The sequence below is a fragment of the Peromyscus leucopus genome, chromosome 22, assembly GCF_004664715.2.
Source record: "Peromyscus leucopus breed LL Stock chromosome 22, UCI_PerLeu_2.1, whole genome shotgun sequence".
Classification (NCBI taxonomy): Eukaryota; Metazoa; Chordata; class Mammalia; order Rodentia; family Cricetidae; genus Peromyscus; species Peromyscus leucopus.
In genome coordinates this window covers 46,102,589-46,120,206 of record NC_051081.1, presented here as the reverse complement: position 1 = coordinate 46,120,206, position 17,618 = coordinate 46,102,589, and positions in this window count along the sequence as shown.

The window sequence follows — 17,618 nt, the reverse complement described above, 5'->3', positions numbered from 1 at the left end:
TATTGACAGGCCCAGTTTTTAACATGTGGATGCAGTGTAGGTAAACCTAGCTGCTGAGAGACCATGTTAGCAGTGCTTCACAAATCTCTGTTTGGCTTATCCCTCCAACAGGGATGTGTAGTATCCATCTTCATTTCCTCTTACTCCATCAAATTATTAAGGTTTCTCACATTCCAGGTACTACAGAAACCAATGGAGATATAAATATGAATAAAATTCTATTATCCCCTCAAGGAACTTATGGTATTGTGCAGAAGAAAGACAGACAGCTGTCAGGCAGGTAGGCAGGCAGACAGACACATGGCAGTATTAGTTTTTTGAACACAAAATGAAGGGCAAATTACTTAAGGGACAGGAGAGGGCATCTCGGGAGTAAGAGTTTTGGAAGCAGGTCTTAGAGAGGAACTAGTTGTCTAGGTAGAAGCAGGAGGTGGGTTTAAATGCTAAGTAATGAAACTGCTTAAAATTATATGGGAAGATCTCCATGGCTGAAAGGCAGAGAAACACTTCCCTGACAATATGTGGTAGAATTATAAGACAGGAACACTAATAAGCAATTTGGGGAAGCATTAAAGTCTCAACCCTGTGAAAGGTGACTTCATGAAGAAGATAAATGACAAACATTTTCTAGTGCGGAGAAAGTCATCTCTCCTATCCCCAGGGAACAGCTAATTGCTTTAAGGAATCACCTTCATCTTATGGACCCCTGCCAGATGGGATAGTGCTCGGGGCGTTTGCTGTTTGATTCAGGTGTGGAAAGGAGACTTTCAGAGGGTGAGTTCCTTCCCCACTCGTTAAACTTTGGCAGTGGAGACTCATTCCATACACCTGGAGAGGAGTTCTAGGCCATGATGATGACATAGTTTCTGAAAAAACCTAAGTGATACCTGCTGCTCTTTGGGGATGCAGAGATGTAGGTAGAATGACTTCTGCTCTCTAGGAGTGGATGCTCAGGTGGGAAAGATGTATCCAAAAGGAAACTAACACAGTCAAGAGTATATTTCATTCGGGGAGGAGTGTACTTGCTGAGACCAAGCTGAGGTTGGAATGTTGTTGATGCTTCTACGATGGATTTTTCATAAAAAAAAAAAAAAATGGGTGGGATTCCGTGTCCAGGAAGAAGACCTACCTCTTCCTCATGGAAGAAGCAAGAAGATGTGGAATTCTGTCCCAGTCAAGGGCTGCAGAGGAGAGAGGTAGAGAGTGGAGCTGAAACGGGAGGGGGGGGGGGGCAGTGTGAGAATTCTACCCTCCCTCCAGCTACATGACCACACATGTGCCGTTTAGGCGTTAAGCAAAGGGCTTGCTTCTTACGTCATCAGTGCGCTGCTGGTGACTACGTAAGCCCGGTGTGGTCATGCAGTCAGCACAAGCGTGGTGTAGATCTGTAGGTCCACTTGTGCCTTAAAGAGCCGTGACTCGGACCCCACCCCCTCTCTATTCTGCTCTGCTCTCCCCTCCCCCCCATCTTCCTCTCTCTGGACATGCTTTCCTCCCCAGGCCTGGTTCTCTTGTGTCGTGTCCCCCACCCCCTCCAAATAAAGCTCTCTGCTACTAGGTAGTGTGGCCTTGGCTCGTGACTTTTCTGACAGTAACCAGCGCTGCCACCGGGGCTGTTTATCATTCATTTCAGCCAACCCAGAGAAACGTCTTAAGTCTTAAAGAGTTTGGGCGTCAACCTAAATAACTGTCTCTCCCTATCCAGAGGGCCTAGTCCAGTCCCATGGGGGCTCCTCGGCTATTGGTCCACAGTCTGTGCGTTTCCACTAGTTTGCCTGGCTGTCTCTGTGCATTTTCCCATCATGATCTTGATGTCCCTTGCTCCTAGAATCCCTCCTTTCTGTCATCGATTGGACTCCTGGAGCTCGGTCTGGTGCCTGACCTTGGATCTCTGAATCTGCTTTCATCTGTCACTGGATGAGGGCTCTATGATGACAGTTTGGGTATTCAGCCATCTGGTCACTGGAGTAGGCCAGTTCAGGGCAGCGGGATCAGGACCCATCCCTGGAGTGTGAGCCAGCTTTGTGGAACCCAGTGCCTATGGTGGGACACTTTGCCTAGCCTTGGTGCAGGGAGGAAGGGCTAGGACCTGCCTCAACTGAACGTACCAGGCTCTGCTGACTCCCTATGGGAGACCTTGCCTTGGAGGAGGTGGGAATGAGGGGTGGGTTGGGGGTGGGGGGAGGCTGGGCAGCTGGGAAGAGGGAGGCGAGGAGAATCTGTGGTTGGCATGTAAAATGAATAGAAAATCTCTTAATAATAATAATAATAAAGAGTTCAGGCTTCACTGTATAATGTTAGGATTTTAGTGTTTGAAGACTCACTTGAATTACACAAAAGAGAAATAAAGGGAACAGGAAGCTTGAGTGTAGTGACACCAGTTGTCCAGCAGCTGCAACCACCTTGGAAATGTGAAGAGGATGGAATTAAGATATTTAAAAAGGAAGAAATTCATTGCCGATTGTCGGAGACCTGGGAGTATATGAAATGAGGGTCGCAATGATCACAAATGACAAGTTTGGGCGTAGAGACATGACTTGACAGTGAGGAGGAGCATTTACTGCTCTTTCAGAGAACCTGGGTTTGGTTCCCAGCGTCTACATGGTGGCTCACAACCATTCATAACCCCAAAGAGTTAAAGAGGATTCAACACCCTCGTCTGACCTCCTCAGACGTCTATTACACATGTGGTCCATGGCCACATACTTACATGCATACACATACAAAATAAATGTAAAACAAGCTTCACTGCTTTGGGAAACAGAAGGAAGAAGTGCGTGTGTGTGTGTGTGTGTGTGTGTGTGTGTGTGTGTGTGTGTGTGTGTGTGTGTGTGTGTGTTATATACTAATGTTTGAGCTTCCTGGGTTTAGGTGCTTGTGGGTTCTCTGGACACATATGTCCTATAGATCATTAAATTACTTAGCCAGAATTGGTCATGAGTGTAGGGGAGATAGTTGTGCTTTAGTTAAATATTTGGACACTACCAACATGTGAAAAACATGGAACATTCTACTACAGAGAGGGGAAAGAATCTCAGACACAAAGACAGGGAGAAGGCTGTAAAATGCTGTCATTTGGGAAATGTATGGCCTGACAGTGCTGGGCTATTTACCGTGGGCCCACACAGGAATGGGCCTGTGAACAATCAATTATTGATGAGGTGGGGTAAATGGGGATCCTGACTCCCCCTGCTAAAGTATTGGCTACTTATGGATTCTGGGGGAGGGTACTCTTGTCTTCAACATCTTCCTACTGGAGAGTTAGGTTCCAAGAGATAGTTCCAAACTCATGGTCACGTAGTTGATCCTGGTTAAACTTAGTGTGTCTTAAAAAAAAAAAAAATCCACAAAGACATGAATGTGGAAAAGGACTGACAGGAAAGAGGGGTGATAATGGGTGTGGGAGTGAGATTAGAGAGGGTAATGGTGACACAATCAGAATGGACTATACACATGGGTGAAACTGTCAAAGGGCAAATTCAATATAAGTTATTTTTAAAAGTAGAAGTGGATGAGGGAGGGGGAAGCCACTGAGATTTGTAAAGTCAGATGAACAGGGAGAACAGGCTGAGCAACTTTCTCTATTTGAAATGATAAATCAGTCCTGTCAGACTTCCTTGTTGATGCAGCTTTCAGATGTTTTCCCACAAGGGCCAGCTTTGGTTGACAAGTGTGAATTCCAGGAGCTGGATTAAGCCAGTGTGAAAATTCCACCAGATGTGGGGAATATTTGACTCTTACTGGGTCTATGAGTCCTCCAGTCTCCAATAACTATTTTCACACTAGTTTGCCAAATGAAATACCTTTGAACTGTAGACTTCTGTGAGTGTGTTCTAAGGTTCCCATTCACCCGTTTTTTTGGTTTTTTTTTTTTTTTTGCCTGAGTAAGTCTGAATTTGTATCTGGCCTAGGAAGCAGAGATCAAATAACTTGTATTTTCTTTGTACCTCAAAAATAAAAGGTATGAGAAATTGTTGAGATTGCTTGTTACTCTTCTCTTTTCTCATTCCTTCTTTTTCTTCTACCCTTTCCAATGAGTCATTGAATGAATTATAGTAGAACGTTTTAATGTCCCAGGTATTATTGGGAGATTTGATGAGTATAGCATCATCCTGGCCATTCAGGATGGTGAACCACTAGGGAAGGTGGCAATGTAAGCAAACAGATGCTGAGAAATAGGAAGACATTGTGGATACCTGAGCTGTTAAGGTCAGAGCCTGGACCACAATTGCCTACCAAGCTAGGGTCAGCCACCCATCCAACCATCTGGCCAGTTAAAAGATAAGTACTAGTAAAAAGCAGAGAAGGATTTATTTATCCAGTCTGGCCACAATAGAAAGAGGAACAAGTAAGAGATGACTTGACCCCCCACCCCAAGTCTATCTTCAGCATTCTGACAAGAGGTTTAGGTATCAGTACAGGGCAAGGGATGTCTAGGTGAAAGTGTGGTACTTCCACTTCCATTATGGGCCTGTCATTGCCTTGGCTCATCTTTCCTACAAAGTAGTCTGACAAGTTGTCAAAATTGTGTGAAATCTATTCCTGGGAGACAAGTCCCCCTCCTAGGTCCTCATTCTTCTCCCAACATGATATTCCTAGGGAAAAATCCAACTTCTTGGGGAGTCAATATTTCAATAGTGTGACAGCCAAAGAGAAGGGCACGTGTATCTCTCTTCAGATCATCTTGGCTTCTGCCAGGGTAGTTACACTGCATTCTAAGTGGTTTGTGATAGACCGTTATTTTAGTGTCCCCTGAGACCCTACCCTGCAAGTCACTCCACATGTGATCTTCTCACACAAACTCTGGGCTTGGCCTGTGTGGCCCTCTGTGACCCACTGCACAGTGACAATGGAGATATAAGCAGAGGCCTGCTCAGCACCGGCACAATGTGTACTGTCTTCCTGGAGTGGTCCATTTTATAACCTAGTTACCCTTTCCTGAGAAAGCCTGTCTAACCACCTGGATCAACCTACTACCAACAGCCAGCTTTGTGAATGACACTGTTTCTGCCCTCCAACTTTCCTGTGTCCCAGCCAATATTAAGTGAAAACAAGACATCACTTTATCAGCACACACAGACTCATGATGAAAACGAATCGATGTTGTTTCTAAGCACTGGTCTCTGGGCTGCCTTACCACTGCTAGATTCCTAGACCAGGCTCCTGATTCCTCGTTTATGGTTGCTTCAGTTACCAAAGGCTCTTAGAATGATGTTTCTTCTCCATCACTCCCTAAGCCGTGTCCTACCCTATCCACCTCTGATGTATCTAGCTTCTTCTGGACTCCATCAGTTCCACACACAGGGCCACTGATTTCTCCTCTGGACTCACTATCCCTGCTTCTTTCAGATCTAGGTTCGTGCTGTGTGATATTTTGGCCCAGATATTTGTTTGTTGTGGCAACGGTGGTGGGAATTACCTTGGGCATTGTAGGATGCTCATCATCATCTGTGCCTCTACCTAAATGCCAGTGGCAACTTAACAGTCATGGCAATAAAATTGTCTCTAGACAGGGCCAGACATTCACTAAGGAGTCACGCTGACTCTAGATGGTACCTCTAGTTAGTCATTTGAAAACTTCATATGTGTGTATGTGTTTTGATCAAATCCAACCCCAATCTCTTCCCCCTAACTCTTCTTATACTTAACTCACATATAAGAAGCTCCCTTTTCCTTTCAAGCTTCACACTCATTTTTTAAGCTTACTGAACCCACTTAGCGAAAGCCCTGTGTACATGGGCATAGTGCTAACCTCTTAGTATGATCAGCCTCTCAGGAGCTGCATCCCCAGAGAAAACCAGCACTCTCCATCCAGAGCAGCCATTAACTGCTAAGAGCTTCTCAGCTAGGCGTGGAGGGACTCCATGAGCCCTTTCAGATCCATGCTGAGATTTGGGATGGCTTGTTCTTGTGGAGAGAACCTCTATTTAAAACTCTTTTCCAATCCAATTTTCTTTATTTCCTGCCAAAATGAAAAGCTTTGATGATTGCCTTTTGTAGATTGTCCAAGTGAGTGCCACCTCGGGACAGGGAAATGAATGGCCAGGAGAGAGTACAGTCGTTGGGATGTTCTCGCTTCACTTCTGATCTGAAATCAGGAGCCCCAGTTAATTGCCTGAGTTGTCTGCTCCTGGGCGGAAGATGTCAGAAATCAAAATAGAGGTGATGAGTCTGACTCATTCTGATTGGCAGACAGTGTGGCTGGCTTTGAGTGGCAGCTAAGAGACACTGCTGCTCAGGACCTTTCTGCTCACCAGCTTCTACCAGCTCTGAGATCTGGGGGAATGTCAGAGTAAGCTCCTGTGACTTCTCAAGAGACAAATGGGACTTTTATTTCTTTGTTTCTGGTGAGGAAATTTAAATGATACAACTTCCCCTAATAGCATAAGCCACCCAGATCAGAATCCATGTGAAATAGACCAGCAATCTCTCTCTCTGTCTCTGTGTCTGTCCCTGTGTCTCTCTATGTCTCTGTCTCTGTGTCTCTTTCTGTCTCTGTGTCTCTGTCTCTCTCTGTCTCTCTGTCTCCATGTCTCTGTCTCTGTCTCTCTCTCTCTCATCTCTCTCTGTCCCCTGCTCTTGCTCTCTGCCTGTCTCTCTTTCTGGACCTGAAAAGTTTTCAAACAGAAAGGGCCATAGACATGTATTTTATGCTAGCAGTGGCTAGGAAAAAATAAAAGGTTGGGACGGTTCTGAAACAACTCTATGAAAAGCACAAGAGAAATCTTGCTTCATAAAAATGCTAGTATACTGAGATAATAACTTCATAATCTTCCTTTCTAAAGTTCAACACAAATCAAGAAATAGGGCCGTAGAGGATATCTCATTGGGTAAAAAAAACATGACGATCTGAATTAGAGAAGCCACAGAAAATTCAAAGCTAAAAATCAAAACAGAAACTTGGGTTCAGCAGCATATGCCTGTAATGCCAGCAGCAGGGAAGTAGAGGCTGGAGGACTTCTGGGACTTGTTGGCCAGTCAGCCTAGCTACATCTGCACACTCTGGGTTCAGTGAGAGACCCTGACTCAAAAATTGTGGTGGAGAGGGATGGAGAAAGATCCTGATGTTGACTCTGGTCTTTGTATACACTCACACACATTCTGTCAACCCCCCCCCCCCAAACACACACATGTTCACACAATAAAATAAACTTAAAAATATAGCATTAAGAAGTAAAAGAAGAGACTCTTACTAGCTGAAGAATTTAAAAATATTGTATTTGGACTCGGGAAAGTGGTAGGCCTCAGGCCGCTCTCTGATTGAATTCAAGTGAAGCAGAGACCCATGCAAACTGCTCCCTTCTTTGAGCAGAGGTCCTTTGTTACCATTTTCTGTAGAGAAGCTGGGAAGTTATCAGGAGACCGCAGTGAAAACAAAAGAAAATATGACGCAGGATTTCACAAAAATAAGTGAGCGGAGTAGAACATGCACCCCCAGGGAGATCTGTCAACGAGCGGAGAATGAAATAGAATAGATTTTATAAAGAAAAACCATCTCATTGATGTGATGGCATGATTGACACCAGCTCATGTGGGCAAAAGAATAAACAAAGAAAACAGCACTGAGACGATCTGGGGTCTATTTAGTGAGCTTCATTCCATCCCTTCCTTCTGGCAGCTTGCTCAAGTTACCTGCCTTTGACCTTTTTAGACATCAGAACAATGGCAGGTGCTTTAAAATGTGAGTGATTCGGTTCATTATTTTAACTACCATGCGGAGTGTTGCTCCGTGTGTGATTGGTTCTATTTATAGTGGTGAAAATGGGAGATTACAGCCATAGGATCCATTGTCCTGGGTGGGAATCTCCAGGGAGCTCTGAGGGTTTTCCTGGAAAGAGCTGCTATGTGGTGGAGGGTGTATGCAGTAGCTCTTTTAAAGTGTAAGGACATAAGGGAATCCCAATAGCAATATATCCAAATTCTTTGTTTTGAGAATGTTGTTGGGTACATACCAGAGAAGACCACTCAGACACAGATTTAAGTCCATGGAAAGTCTTTATTAGCCAGCCTGCAACTACACTCAGTGTTTAGGATCTCAGCGTACTTCTGAGCCTTTCTCAGGGTGAGTGAGCTTTTAAGCACAAAAACTATGTCCTGGTTTGACAAACTTCAGTTAACAAGAACAATTAGCCATAAGCAGGCTACAGAATCAAAAAAAAAAAACAAAAAACAAAAAACAAAAAAACAAAAAAGCAAGGTTACTACAGTTAGAGATCTTCCAAGAACTATGGACTTGGATGGAGAGGTCTTTGTTATCATTTTGGCAGGAGGTGCAGTCTACTGCTATGGGATGTCCTGTATGCTCTAAAAAATATGTTGCTTTAATTGACTGATAAATAAAACACTGATTGGCCAGTAGCCAGGCAGGAAGTATAGGCGGGACTAGCAGAAAGGAGAATTGGGGGAACAGGAAGGCAGAGTGGGAGGAGATGCAAGCCTACCATCCAGGAAGCAGCATGTAAAAGCAGGAGGTAAAGCCACAGAACACGTGGAGACATACAGAATAACATAAATGGGCTGAGTATAAGTGTAAGAGCTAGACAATGGTAGGCCTGAGCTAATGGATGAGCAGTTTAATTAATATGAAGTTCTGAGTGATTATTTTATAAGTGGTTGTAGGGTCCGTGGGACTGGACAGGACTGGAGAAAACTCCAGCTACAGTCTACCTGCTGAGTTTTACGGCTCGAAAGGTAATTCCATCATGAAGTCAGTTGTGCTAAGGTCTGGGGGTCTGTTATAAAAGCAGATATGTTGTAGGAAGAAATGAAAGGGAGCGTGTGCACCAGCTAATATAGTTCAGATGTGAAGTGTCTCTTATGGGCTTATGTGTTGCAAAACTTGTGTTCCAGTTGAGGACGCTGTTTTAGGAGGTGGAGGAGCCTTTAGGAGGTGGGGTCTCCCTGCAGGAGGAGTCATTGCTAGGGAGGAGGGATGGAGTTGTGTAGCCCAGCCCTGCTTCATCCCTAGTTCCTAATACCCTGGATATGAACAAGCAGACTCATGCATCAGCTGCTGCAGACAAGAGAAACTCCCTATACTTTGTCTTCCCAATCACTGTGGACTATACTTTCAGACCATGAGCCTGAACAAAACCTTCTGTCCTTAAGTTGCTTCCTGTCAGGTATTTGTTCTCAACAACAAGAACAGAAACTAGTATGGAAAAGCTTAGTGTTTTTGACACACATACGCAGAGGCACATGCACATGATGGACAATTAGGATACACAGAACAGTGGATCACGTTTCCTACATCTGACGTTTGAGAGCTGTTGGTCTAAAGTAGCACCTGTTCACTCATATTGGAGGTATACAAGACACAATCCTTACGCTCAAGTAGTTTTCAATCTGCCTGGCCTCTTAAGTTGATTGACAGATACTTATCAATTTTGAAGAGGGCTATAGTGAAGCTATCAGCATTTGGATTAGAGAGAGATGGACGCTTGCTTGTGAAAACTTGAAACCAGAGGTGCCCTTGAGGATGAATGAGAGCGTTCCAACCAGGCAAAGGGAGGAAGTAAAATTGTGAGCAAGAGAAAACTTGCATGCCAACTCAGGAAGGCATGAGAGACAGGACCTGTGGGGGGCAATAGGGATTTTGTACAGCTGAAGCATGGATGAATAGGCACCATTGTGGAAGCTGTGCTACTCTGGTCCAGGATGCTGTCCTCTCACCTGTTGATGGATGCAGCAATGTCCCTGCTGTCCTTTTGCCTCTGGGATGCTTCTTGTCAAACCCACATTCCAGGTCCCATGAATGGCTATTCAGAATTACAAATCCAGCCATGCCATTCTCCTGAACAAAACCCTTTCATGCTTGTGTTTGCTTGCGGAGTACAATCCAAACCCCTTAGCCCAGCAGGTTTTGTATAATTATTCTTGTCTCTCTTTATCCTTCTATCTCTGGTTTCATATCTCCTTTGAGTCTTCAGTAGGTGATTTTCCCTCAGTGAAATTCCCTTAGGGAACTCCTATATAACTTATTCATTTCTTCCTCTAAGAGGTTCCAAAGGCAGTTCTATGCTTTTTAATCCCTTCTCTCCTTCTCCAAGCTGACAGGGAAATCTCCTTCCACAACGTTCTGGAAACATCTCCCACACTCTTCAGCAAGTGACTGCCCTGTGCTGACACAGTGTCCCATTCCCCATCCATACCACATCTCATTCCTGATTCCATTGAGGGTGAAGAATCTTGTTGTGCAGACCCCAGACCTGTGCACAGAAGCTACCATGTCAGAGGGGGTGCAATGTGTACTTATTAAACTGATGAACCAGAAGGTGTTCACATCCCTAGCAAAAGAGTCTATGAGGAAAACCTAAGGGAATTACTTCTCTCCTATAGTGGACAAGGTCTTTTAATTCGAAAGACTAGTAATACAGGCAGTGAATGAATAATTCTGAACACCCTTCAGGCTGTTCTTTTTCCTTGTTACTTAACCTTTCCAAGTCCTTGACACTAACCTGATTACATCCATCTAGCTTGAATGATTTCTTCCTTTCACCAGACTGAACACAGCATGGGGAACCTTGGTTAGATTGTGGATATTGATCTTCTTTACATTGAGCTAAAATAGACTCTATTCTCATTATTCCCAATACCATTAAACCAAGTGGGCACTGAGCTAGCAAGTGCAGAATCATTGCTTCTGCCATAGATATGAGATACTGATGACCTCTGGCCACAATATTTTTGTCAACCATGTAATGCTTAACCCCATGTCTTCCCCCACCCCTCTTTATTTATGTGAATGTTGTATATGCATGTATGTGTGTGCTCATCCGTGTGTGTGTGTGTGTGTGTGTGTGTGTGTGTGTGTGTGTGTGTGTGTGTGTAAGTGTGCGCGCACATGTAAGCCAAAGCCCTCTGTTGGGTGTCTTCCTCTATCATTCTCCACTGTATTCTTTTAGGCAAGGTCTCTCACAGAACCCAGAGCTTGCCATTTCAAACCCTGTCTGTCTTTGCTCTCCACAGGGAAGACTTAAAGATGTGTGCTACCATGCTTGTGTCTTACATTGGTACTTGGAATCTGAATTCAAATCCCTATGCTTACAAGGTAAGCACTTTACCCCCAGGGCATCTCCCCACCCACCTACCTTGTCTCTATATGTATTTCTCTATAATGATGGCTTTATACTTATGCATGCTGGTTGTCCATTCACTGGCATAGAACTCATAGTCAACCACTAAGCTCATGGATGAAGGAAGGGCCTACAGCATACCTGTTGTTTCTGTAGTAGATACGACATCCTTGAGATAGGGACCTGAGACGATACTTCACTATTATGCTTGGGGAGCCTTTTGAACAGCAAAATCAGTGGTAAAGAACATAGAACATGAAAAGTGTGAAACTAAAGTGACCTGCAAAAGGTACAATATAAGAACTGAAATAAGACAGCAAAGGTTAGTCTTGTTGGGACTTAGGTGGGCACACACTCATTAGGTCACTCCATGTTGTCTGTGTTCTCTTCTGTGCCTCGGTGCAAATGTGTCACATGTATTGATTTTAGGCTTTCACTTGTATTTTAGTAAAGAGATTAGCTTCACAAACACAGAATCCACAAGTAATCCAATCAGCTAAGCATGCATTTAAAATGTTTTAAATGGACAGAGAAGGAGGATGAAGGGGCAGATTTACCGCCTCATCTATTAAAGTATGAACAGTGATTTTCCAAGACACAGAGTGCCTGTCTACAGAGTGTGTTGCTCTCTGAGTGATAAAAACCTGCTGAAGTGAGTACAGTGCTCATCTCAGCTCACTCCTGGAGGATGGTTTCAGAGGATACTCGGCAAGAGTCCAGTAGAGAGTCCAGGCATCTCCAAGGTTTGTGAAGAAGTCACAGGTCTTAGACAGCAGTGATGGAGTATGCAAGGCAAAGGACTAGCAAGGCTAGAGCTGCACAGAGAGAACCCCAGATCTCCAAAGAGGACCCCTTGAGTGTTGAGCTGGTAATCATCATGTAGGTTGAGTGAACTCAGTACTGTAGAAGAGTCTCTGTGAGGATATAGAGGATAATCATTATAGCTCAGGAAGGGTCAGGAAGAGTGTTTTGTCCCTCTGTTTAGACTAGGAAACTCATTTCATGAAGCACTCCATGAAGGAATTCTCCCGAGATTATTTTATTCCTAGTCTAAATGCTGCTGTGATTCTGACTAATAAGTCTAACAGATCTTCAAATTGCTGGGCTAATTTAGAATAACTATGTCTAAAACAAAGCTCTAAAATATCTACTGGAATACAAAAGCACTCACAATCCTATGTAATAGCATTCACATTCCCTAAAATTCAGTAAAAATTCTAGGCAGGGGAAAAAGATATGATCTGTAATGAAAAGCAAAAAGCTCTCTATGAAATTAACCGCAAAATGGCACAGAGGGTAGAATGGTGGATTATTTACAATTACTGAAAATGCACATCACATATTCCAGAAGCTGAAGCAGAAATTGTATAGAGAGACGAAAGTTACAAAAGGATACAAAAGCACTTCTAAAGGTAAAAATGAAAGTGTCTGAAGTTAAACACATAATGCATGAGATTAGAATGCATTAAACATTGCAGAAAGCTTCACTGGTGAATTTGAAGTCATGTCACTATAAAGAACTCAAAATGAAACACAGAAGACTGGAAAAAATGACTAGGGCTCTAGAGCTACCAATTCTAAGCAACCAAGTAGATGAGTAATGGGAGTTTCTAAAGAAGTGGGTAAGAGGAAATTCTTAGGGGGAAATATTTAAGTCTGACCTAGTGGTTCATGCCTGCAATCCCACCAAGTGCATTTGAATGCAGCTTAGGCAACATGGCAAGACCCTGTTTCAAACAAATATATAAAAACCTAATGTCCTGGTTAGTTAGTTTGTTGACTTGTTACAATCTAGATTCATTTGAGAAGATGGAATCTTGATTGAGGAAATGCCCCCTACCAGATTGGTCAGAGGACAAGCCTGTGGGACATTTTCTTGATTAATGATTAATGTGGGAGGGCAGAGGCGAGTGTGGGTGATGCTCTCCTGGACATGTGGTCCTAAGTGCTATAAGAAAACAAGCTGTACGATCCAAAAGAAACAAGCCACTAAAGAGTATTCTTCGGCCGGGCGGTTGTGGCTCATGCTTTTAATCCCAGCACTCGGAAGGCAGAGCCAGGTGGATCTCTGTGAGTTCGAGGCCAGCCTGGTCTACAAAGCGAGATCCAGGATTTGAACAGACAACCAATCACAACAGACTGCTCATACTTTTATCCAAAACTGGAACTTCCTTCAAGAGAGATCCCAAAACAAATGACAGAAAACCTAGAATAAACAGAAAGATTTGAAGTACAACTAATTTTGTTCTTTGACTGTAATTTAATTAAATTAGAATTCAATAGCAGAAAAGTAGTAAGTGAAATTTTCTGAAATATTTAGAAGCTAAATAGCCAATTTCTAAGCAATATATAGGTCAAGAAAGAAATCCAAGGAAAAGCAGAAAACATTCTGCGTTGAATAGATTTGAGCATTAACCCTATCCCAATCTGATATTTCCAGTGAGGAGAGTTAAATAGTGACTGGGCTAAGAAGTCATGTCATAGACATCAATGGATATATCCATATATATAAATAAAATTGTCTCAAACCAAGGAGCTTAATTTTTTCCTCTAGAAACTAAAACAGGGCAGAATATATGGAGCAGAATAAACAAAAGAAATAATTAAATAAAACATCAATCAATAAGACAATTTAGAAATACAAATAAACCAAAAGCTGATAAAATTCTTTGTGAGGGGGATACAAAATTGGTAAATCTCTAGTCAGATTAGTGAGAGAAAATATCACAAATATCAGAAATAAGAATTGATATCATTGTAGGCCATAAAATCTTTAAATGATAATTATATGCCAAAAAATTTAACCACCTATATTAGGAATAATAAATGCAAAAATGATCCAAATCACTGAAGTAGCTATATCTTATCTGTTTATCTGTCTGTTTATCATTTTTTATCCTGCCAATTATTATCTATCTATCTATCTATCTATCTATCTATCTATCTATCTATCATTTATCATCTGTCTAGTCTGTCTTTCCATCCATCCATCCATCCATCCATCCATCCATCCATCCATCCATCCATCCATCCACATACCCACCCCCACACAGACTGCAACTAAAATGTTTCCATGTTGAAAAGTTGCAGATGCATACAGGGGAATTCTATGGAACATTCAGCAGAAGAACAACGCCAATTCTACAAAAATGTTTTAGAAAATTAAGGAAGAGTGAAACTTCACAATTTTCTATGATGTCCAAAATATTTCTGATAGCAAGGTAGACAGCTATTGCAGAAAAAAAAAAGTTAGAGACCAATAGCAATTGTGATGGGTAAACTTGTCAAGAAGGCATTGAGAATTCCCCAGAGAGAAACCTTTGAGTGTGTGTCTGGGAGGACATTTCCAGAGAAGTTAATTTTAAATAAGAAAAAAAAGACTCCTATTTATTTATTTGTTTGTTTTGTTTCTTTGGTGTGTGTGTGTGTGGGGGGGTGTGGGTGTGTGTGTGTGCGCGCGCGCACACACAGATACCTGAGGATGCCAAAAAAGGAGGGTGTTGATCCCCTGGAGCTGGAGTTATAGACATCTGTAAGAGCAGAATGCTGTCCTAACCTGTAAACCATCTCTCCAGTGAGGGTTTAACCAAAGGTGGGCAATATTAACACCTGGACACCAGCTCTGAAATGAACAAAAAAGAGAAAGTAAGTCAGGCATCAGGGTACCTCTCTCTGATTCTTAAGTGTCACCCAACTAAGGCTGCCCCTCACCACCACATCTTCCCTACTATCAGAGACTACAGTCCTCAGATCATGAGTCCAGATAAACCCTTCCTACCCCCAAACTATGAGCCTGAATAAACCCTTTCCTCCTTTAAAACATGAGCCCAAGGAAGTGTTTCCTACCTTAAACCCCGAGACAAAATAAACTGTTTCTATTTTAAATTGCTTTTGCCTGGCATTTTGTTACAGCAGTGAGAAAAAGAGATACCCAAAACTGAAATGATATTTCAAGAAATTGATTCTGACACCTTATGTTTAAAAAGAACATGAACTAGTGACATTTTACCTAGGAATATAAGATTGAATTAACATTTGAATGCCAATCAATGCAATTCACTGTATTGATAGTTGTAAACTGAAGCCGTATTACCATGTTGACAGATGAAGAAAAAGCATTCGGCAGCATCCAAATCTATTTTGGTAAATCTCTTCGAAAACTAAAAATTAAAGGAAATACCAATAAATGACATCAGTATGAAACCTACAGTTAACATCACACTCAGTGGTGAAAGCAATCTACATAAAGTCGAAGGCTGATATCCTAATCAGCAGTTATAACACCTACGGTTAATGTCACACTGCATGCTTGCCCCTGACACAGTGTTGGAAACAAGGCAAGGATTTCTATCCCAGTCACTTTGATAGGTCTTAATAGCTGATGGCTTCTGGGGAAGGGAGAGTCCTTCCTTCCTGGTAGGGTGATAGTCGATGGATCCAGACCCAAGTGAAAGGGTTTTTTTTGCACCCTGATAAGCCTCTCTGCCGACACAGGAATCCAAATCAAACCAAATCAGACGGAATTAGAAAAAGCCCTGGTTTAATGAGTAAAGTGTTCCCTGGTGATTCTCTGCCACCACCACCACCCCCTCCCCGCCCCAGCCCCTAGAGAGGCGACTGGGACAAAAGATGGAAAACCATGTGTCTGTTTTCTAAGATGCAACTTAAATACCTTGTGGGAGCGGTCTTGAGCCTCTCTGGGGGAGGAGCTGTGTTTGGCTGGGCTTTAAAGGGGAGGGTTTTGGGAAAGAGATGGGGGAGGGGGGTTGAGGTGGGTCTTCCACCAGAACACCAAGAGCATAAGGGAAGTACAAATTAGACTCAATGGTTTATTTAAAAAGAAAACAAAAACAAAAAACAAAAAAACCTGAGGGTACCAATTTGGGAGGGGTAAAGTGGTGGGGGTGAATCTGGGAGGCATCATGGTACCTTGTTTGTGGTTATTTTAAATTACAAGAATTTCCTTGATGGCAATGATGCTAATGTGAATATTTCTTTCATCTTAGTACACTTTGATTCATTTCTTCCATGTCACCAAATTCATGAGCATGGAGTTTGTAGTATTGCCTTTTAAAAATAGATTGTAACAGACAGATGATCTATGGTTCTGCTCCATTTGTTAGTGATCAGTGTTTCCTTTTTTGTGATTCCTTTTAAAGGTAAATATATTTCAGTAACTTTTTAATTTTCTTTTTATTTACTTTATGTGTCTTTTACATCATGATCCCATTCATTTTCCTGTCCCTTTGCATCTGCCCTCAGCCTCTGTACCCTCCCTCCCAAATAAAACAAAATTTAAGAAAAAAAAAGGAAAGAAAAAAAAAGGAAAAAAAAACTTAAAAAACCTTGTCACGGAAACTGCAGTGTGACCCTTTTGTCCATCTATCTTTACTTGCAAGTGCTCATTGCAAAGAGGCATTGGTCTAGTTTGAGGCCTCAGTTTTCTACTACACTATCGATGGTGGTCCCTCACTAGGACTCCTCCTAGATATCCTGTTGTTGCCCTGTGTTGTGGAGATCCTGCAGCTTTGGGTCTGTGGTCAAGTCCCTTTTTAAAATGAGTTTTTTTTTTTTTTAAATCAATTCTCTCTTTTTTTATGACTCAGCGATTTTCTGTGGCTGCGTGTTCTTTTTCATGGTATGGATTTATTTTGCTCCTGTTTCTCTAGTCTCTTGAGTAGAAACTTAAAACATTTATATATCAGTGTTCAATGCACTAATAATTTCCTCTTAACACTTCTTTAACTAGGCCATGCATGTTTTGTTCACATTTCCTTCAGTTCTGCTCTTAAGGGTTTGTTTATTTCTCTCTTACCCACGGATTATTTAAAATGTATTGTTAATTCCATCATGTTCAAAAATTTTTCTTTTTGTCCACTATTACATTATTTTTCATTGACTCCTAGTTAATATTTAAATATTTTACATGTAGTTATTCCATGTTTTATGTGTGTGCAAGTGTACATGTATGTGGGGTGGTATGCAAATGTATATATATGTGCATGTAAATATTAGATGTCCAATTCTGGTGTCATTTCTCAAGAAACATACTTGCTTTTTGAGGCAGTCTTTCACTGCCCTGGGGCGCACTGAGTAGTCTAAACAGGAAGTGACCCCAGGATTCTGCTTCTCCCCATCTCCCAGCACAGTGGCTGTAAGCATGTAGCATATGTGGGTACTGGGGATCAAGCTCAGGTCCTTGTGTGTGTACAGCTAGAACTTTACTTCCAGAGCCATCTCCCTAAGCCCATGATTAGATTTTGCATGGAGGTTTCAGGTTCCTTTGGGCCACTGTTCCAATGGCAGTTCAATCTTAGAATCTGTGCAGTCTTAACTTTAGTCTGCTTAGACTGATAGATGACACAGGGTGTTCCTGCTTCTTCTTATCACCACCTGCTGGGCAGAGATGAGTTTTCTAGGCCAGATCCAAAGGGTCCTCTCCCCTGGTCTAGGTTCAGAGAGGATGGCTTACTGATGCCCTTGCCCTGCCTTTCTCTCAGGCTGCATTTCAGGGTCTAGTTTCGTTGGGCAGTTCTTCCCATG